Here is a 7,500-nt window from a genome sequence, read left to right on the forward strand (position 1 = left end):
GCGCGCGTATATTAGCGAGAGGTCACGAATGTCACATTTAGCCGGCGGGTTTTACTTTTGTCTTTCTTCTAACTCTGTTGCATTCAAGCTCTCTATATCTCTTCAGCTTTGAGTGTATCATCAGATTTCTAACTAAATATTTATCATATTTGCATCAACATTTTTTTATTCAGTTTAAAATAAATGCTACATTTTTTATTTTTAAAACACCATATAGTTTTCGTTAAGCTTAACTCATTTACCTACTATCTCACTACTTTATCAGTATTGTGAATATTAAATTATTTAGTGAGTGTATAAAACATATCTGAATCTATTCCGTGTTTTAACGCCCTCCTTTATTTATACCCTTTTTTTTTGTTAAGTTTCCCGCCAGTATTTCCTTATTAGTAGAACCCTTTCCTATTCCACGAAGTCTTACACTTCCTCCCCGTCACAACTGTCTGTTTTTTGTCTGTCTGCAGTTTGTTTCCTCTGTCTCTTTCTGTCTCCTACACACACACACACATGAACACACGCTCACACGTACAACTATTGTATTTTTTAACGCTCTTTCACACACTATTTTCAACCTGGAATGCAAAGCTCAGCGATCTATTTTAGCCAAATAAATTACACTATGCTCTATTCTTACTTTTGTATTGAATTCACTTCTATGTTAAAAAACAGCCCCTTACGATTGTATGGCTATATATTTAAGACGAAGATGAGATTAAATAATATAGTTTAATATGTGTACATTTGTCATTCCGTATAAATTTAGTACAACTTTGGTATACCTCGGTGAGATCTGAGCAGGTGGTACTCCCTGCTGTTCAACAATGGGTAAATTTATACAGGCCTAGTGAAATTTATCACACATAAACATTTATAAGTATTGTGGTTCAAAGCATAATGGTATTGAAACGATTGTAACCAACATTAAATTTATAAGCCTGTTGTGTTTAAAAAATTTGTGAAGGGTTTCAGTAAGGGGATATCGAACCTATCCTTGATCAAAGACGTTTTCGACGCAGCAAGCCCCTATTACAACGAGGCTTTGGCAGTTAGCAAGTTTAAGGCCTGCATCTCCTATATATCGGGACCTAACACTCACAAAAGAAAACACCTTTGGTTTAACCCCACTCTTCTCACTTATCAAAACCTGCGTGGGAAAAGTCTTCCTTAGATTAGTAGATAAACATTTCAAACAATTCCATACGTACAGACGATTATTTGATAAACACAACATAAGGTTCTCGTTCGCTGTGCACCAAGTGTAAAACAAGATTTTAATGAACGTCCCTAAAGTCTGCACAAAGGCAGGTTAACAGTGAGTGCCCAGTAGGCAGTCGATGCAACTTCGAGGCTGCAGAAATGGTGTCTGGTAGCAGCAGCAACAACAACAAAAGCAGCACCGACAACGTAGAGACACATGCACGGGAATATGTTGGAGCAACTGAAGGCCCCTTTAAGCTATCTAACTAACAAGTTATCTTTTAGGATCCCCAGAGAGGCACATCATTACTGCATTGGCCAACTACAAATGACGTTTAAAAGAAGAGGAACGTTATACAGGATTAAATTGAAGCTTCTGGAACTGCCTGGGCCATGCTTCGACGGAAGCAGACGATACAAACATTACTTAGACGAGAGAGCAAGGGTCCTATAAAATTCCATCGAGCTGGATGCCTTCTTAAACCTAAAAAAGGGAGTTTTAGTTGGTGCCCGTATGATAAAAAATTCGCGTTGGAAGCGTGGGTTGACTCGCTTGCTGACAAGTTCATTTTCGGACATAAACTCTCCCTTTTCGGACACAATTAGAACCATTCAAAGTGAGGCAATCCCGTTTTCCTCAGAAGGGGTTTCCCTTCGAAAAATATTCGTTTCAAGGTTTTCTTTTCACCACCAAGCTGGCCAAGATTGTATTTTTACCTGCATTAGTAAAATTAGTAAAGAGGTTATGTGCGTTCGGCCAGCAGTTCTGCTTGGTCGCCTATGTTGCTAAGTGCAATAATAGACGTGAACCGACGGTAACTTTCTGACATGCCATAACCAACGGAAACATAATTTATAAATATACGTATAGTCTACCTTTCACTTGTTTCAATAATTAGACTGCGGCCATGCTAGGGCACCGCCTTGAAGAATTTTAGTCGAACAGATCGACCTCGGTACTTAATTTTTTAAAGCCTGGTACGTAATCTAATAATCTCTTTCACCGAACCGCTAAGTTTCGGGAACATAATTACACCAAACTTGGATGTCAAGCACACACGCACACGCACACACACACACACACACACACACACACACACACACACACACACACACACAGAGACAGACAGACGACAGACAGACACACAGACACACACACACACACACACACACACACACACACACACACACACACGGCATGCATGCCTAAGTATCAATATGCTCATTTTCATTAAAAACAACGAAATAATTTACATTTGTGCTATCTTTCGATAGGTTTGCCCTCCAATCGTTATCAGGTGTCATTATCGTGTATGTGTACACAGTACGTACAGGATTCGAAACAAGAACCTTGATTTTTAAACTAGGGGCAATAACACATGATTATCTTGTCAGCAGAATTAATCCTCCCTATTATAGACACAAGGCCTGAAATTTTTAGGGAGAGGCGTAGTTGTTTAACTCGACCCCAGTATCCGACTGATACTTATTTTATCGACCTCCGCGGATTTGAACTCAGAACGTAAAGACGGACGGGTTGCCGCAAAGCATTTTGCCCGGCGTGGCAGCTCACCACTTTTGTCGGCAGAAGTAATGAAAGCTATGAATCAATTTCAGCGACATCAGAGAACTAAATCAGAACGAGTTGTTGCTTCGTCCCAGATCAATTCTGATGGAGTAAAGAGCTGTGATCAAAATCGCTCCAGACGTGACTTTCACAGCTTAAAAAACATCCAGTGTATAAGTCTCTTTTAAAGACAATGGATATGATGTGAGGTAGATTGGTTGCTATTTCTAGTATACAGGGGAATTGCTTTTTATCAATGTGAATGAAACATATTTTGACTAACACACTTTTAATTCGTTCACTATTTGATTTTTCTCTATTGATTTTCGACCTTGCAAAATTTTGATCTTCTCTGGGAGTATCGCCGAGTGTATTTTAAAATGCCAAAACGGGACCGCTTTCTTAAAATGGTCTTTACTTCAAAGCATGTCTAGCTAAAGATACAGTTTTAAACAAATCTCTGAACCAATCCCGTTCAATGTCAGAACGGGACGACACTGCATAGTGCCAAATGTCTCAGCAATGCCATCACGCTACAGGACCAGTTACTACAATAGCCTGGGTTTCAAGGGCCCGCAGCTTTTTAATATTCTCCCAAAGAGTCTGAGGAACTTGCACAAAGTAGATGTAGGGGTGTTTAAATCAAAGCTGGACCTCTTCCTGTCGAGAGTCCCAGTTGAACCTATCTCACGGCAAGAGGTGCAAATGAGGGTAGCTATATCAAACTCTATGCTTCACCAAGTACCACATATTAGAGGAGGCTCTTAGTAATAATGATGTAGCAAAACGGCGGCGGTGCATCAGAATGGCCACAGCTCTGAGCTGAAACTAGAGAAAAAAAATCTCCGTAAGTCTATATCAGTGGTTTTCAACCAGGGTTCCTCGGAACCTTAGGGTTCCGCCAGTACAGTCCAGGGGTTCCGCAAGAAGTTACAAAACTGCTAAAATTGGCAGTAATTTTTAATTCTCCTGTGCAGATATGTGTGCATAAGACTATTAAATTATTGCACAGGAGTTCCTCGAGCCAGTGGAATGTTTCCTTGGGGTTCCGCTCCAGCAAAAAGTTTGAAAAGCACTGGTCTATATCATCTCTTTAACTCTTTTCTCTTTCATCAATAACAATCTCAGTTTCCATTTCCTCCAGACGAACTTGTACAATCGCCATTCCTCTGCATTCATTGAGTGAACTGTCTAATTCAACATAAGCATTAACAATCAGCTTCATTAATCAACAAGGCCTTCTACTGGATTTGCCAATGTTTTGCGACACTATTTCAGGTCAGCACTGCAACAATGCGCTTGACCTAAAATTCCCATTTGCAGCGCTTGGTAGTATTTATAATCTTCAATGCACTTTTATGAATGTCTCATTATATATATAACACAGCTAAAACGAAAACCAAATAAACTAGGCTTTATTTGCCTTAATAAACCTAAACCTATTTCAAACTTGAACAATTACAGAACGCTCGAGTTAATTTATGATGCGTTTCACTACAAAATATTATTCCTACAGCATAATAAATTCAAAGAATAGCTTCAATCTCCGAGTGCTGCCGATAGACGTGAATGGAGGTAGCATTAATTAGTTATTGCAATTTACTCTTTGCATTCGCTTCTGTCCTCAGACACTAGCATCAACGTGCGGAAGTTTATCACAAATTGAAACGTCGATTTCCCTCCTTTTACATTCTTTTACCTGATTGTTGTTTCAGTCATCAGATTGTGGCCATACTGGGGCACCGCTTTGAAGGGTATAGTCGGACAAATCCTTCCAAGTACTTGTCTTTTGTAAGTCTGGTACTTATTCTATCAGTTTTTTTTGTTGCTGAAACTACTAAGCTGCGGTAGTCAAGTGGCAGTAGAAGAATAACACACACACACACACACACACACACACACACACACACACACACACACACACACACACACACAACACACAAGCCTGGTACTAATTCTATGGATCTCTTTTGCCAAACTGTTAGGTTACGGGGACGTAAAGAAACCAACAACAGTTAAGTGGTGGTGGTGGGGACAAATACAAAGATACTCATCCATATATATATATATTATATATATATATATATATATATATATATAATATAAATTAGAGATAAAACCACTATTATGCAACTCTAATTTATATTTATATCTTTATATTGTGAAATTTGATTTAAAACTAAATTGAATTTTTCCCGTAAGTTTGGAGTTATACTCCCTATTATTATTATTATTATTATTATTATATATATATATATATATAATATATATATATATATATATATATATACACATGCGCATACATATATATATATACACATGCAGAAACGTGTATATACGACAGGCTTCTATATAGTTTCCGTTGACCAAATTTCCTCACACGGCATTGATCGGCTCGGGGCTATAATAAAACTTATTTGCTCCAGGTGTCGCGCGATGGGATTGAACTGAAAACGAAGTATTTGCAAAGCAAGCTTCTTAGTCCCAGAGCCATACGTATGCCTGAAATAAATAATATTTCAAATTTTTGCCACAAGGGCAGCTTAAGAGAGGTGGGGATGAGTCGATAACATCGACCTCAGTGCGTAACTGGTACTTATTTTATCGATCTTGAAAGGATGAAAGGCAAAGTCGACCTCGGCGGAATTTGAACTCAGAACGTAGCGACGGGCAGAATACCATTAAGCATTTCGCCTTAATAATATATTATAATATATTGAAACATTTTTATAAAATTATAAAATTGAAAGCAGCGTATTGGCGGAGTCGTTAGAATACTCGACGGTGTTTCTTTCGATTCTCTGTGTTCTGAGTTCGAATCCCAACGATGACAAATTTGTCTTTAATCATTTCCGGAGATGATAAAGGAAAGTACCAGTCTGGTTCTAAGTAGTGCGCTGGCGGAATTGCTTGGGTATTGGACAAGGATGCTTTGCTGTATTACAGTATCTGTTCCGGTAGGGCACATTCCGAGTTCAAATTCCGTTTCCCCATCATCGAAAAACGATGACAATTCTGTAAGAAGTTGCGACAAACAGATATTTATTTCTTTATTGCCCACAGCGGGCTAAACATAGGGCAAGTCGATTACATCGACTCCTCTCCGTAACTGGTACTTATTTAATCGACCCCGAAAGGATGAATGGCAAAGTCGACCTCGGTGGCATTTGAACTCAGAACGTAACGGCAGACGAAATACCTATTTCTTTACTACCCACAAGGGCTAGGCTTAACACAGAGAGGACAAACAAGGAGAGAGAGAGAGGAAAGGATAAGTCGATTATATCGACCCCAGTGCGTAACTGGTACTTATTTAATCGACCCCGAAAGGATGAAAGGCGAAAGGCAAAGTCGACCTCGGTGGCATTTGAACTCAGAACGTAACGGCGATGAAATACCTATTTCTTTACTACCCACAAGGGGCTAAACACAGAGAGGACAAACAAGGACAGACAAACGGATTAAGTCGATTATATCGACCCCAGTGCGTAACTGGTACTTATTTAATCGACCCCGAAAGGATGAAAGGCAAAGTCGACCTCGGTGGCATTTGAACTCAGACGTAACGGCAGATGAAATACCTATTTCTTATACTCACAAGGGGCTAAACACAGAGAGGACAAACAAGGACAGACAAACGGATTAGTCGATTATATCGACCCCAGTGCGTAACTGGTACTTATTTAATCGACCCCGAAAGGATGAAAGGCAAAGTCGACTTGACGGAATTTGAACTCAGAACGTAACGGCAGACGAAAACCACTAACATTTTCGACCGAGTGCTACATTCTGCCATCGGCAATTCAAAAATGGGGAAAAAAATCATTGGAAATTCCAATAGTAAAGCAAGGGTAAGTGGTCTGCCACAAATGACACTTTTATGGGAACTGCACTTTTGGGTCAGTATAAGCCTGTATAGGCTTAGGGGACCAGAGACAGGGTAGAAAATTCAAGGGCTGCCCTAGGCTGCACACACATTAGGTAAGCCACTGGGAAACACAGGAAACACATAAGACTGAAAATAAGTTTAAAGGCAAGGCAAAAATGAATTTCTTATTTGTTTGCAAAATACCTTGACAACTTTAATATAGGAGAAAGTTTGCAAAATGCATTCCTACAAGATGCAGAATGAAATGGGATTCATCTTTATACAAACAGCAAAATAATCGAAAAAAGATGCATGGGTAAAAAAAACGTAGCTAGTAAGGAGCAAGCTAAGTGAAACGGAAACATTCAGAAACTTTTGGCAAACCAGTAACAAAAATATCTGCAGGACGTATGTAGAATGTTAACTGTCGTGAGAAGAGACTAAGGTTGGTAGTGTTATTGTTCACCGTTGATATAAGTAATAACTAAGGAAATATAGTCTGAAAAAAAAAGTGTATATATATGTATATATAGGCGCAGAAGTGGCTGTGTGGTAAATAGCTTGCTTGCCAAGCACATGGTTCCGGGTTCAGTCCCACTGCTTGGTACCTTGGGCAAGTGTCTTCTACTATAGCCTCGGGCCGACCAAAGCCTTGTGAGTGGATTCGGTGGACGAAAACCGAAAGAAGTCCGTCGTAGTATGGTATGTCTGTCTGTATGTATGTATGTATGTATATATTATATATATATGTATTTGTGGGGCTATGTTTGTTTCCCCATCATCGCTTGACAACCGATGTTGGTGTGTTTACGTCTCTGTAAAAAGAGTCCGATACAATAAGTACTAGGCTCACAAAGAATAAGTCCTG

The 7,500-nt window shown here is 39.3% G+C and overlaps 1 protein-coding gene across 1 annotated transcript in view; it reads right to left on the reverse strand.

Annotated features, from left to right (window-relative positions):
- The window catches only part of LOC115221758 (cytochrome b5), a 42,398-nt gene that overhangs the window by 33,731 nt on the left and 1,167 nt on the right, over positions 1-7,500 (reverse strand). The window lies entirely within an intron of this gene.

Source organism: Octopus sinensis, linkage group LG18, assembly GCF_006345805.1.
Source record: "Octopus sinensis linkage group LG18, ASM634580v1, whole genome shotgun sequence".
In the NCBI taxonomy this organism is placed as follows: Eukaryota; Metazoa; Mollusca; class Cephalopoda; order Octopoda; family Octopodidae; genus Octopus; species Octopus sinensis.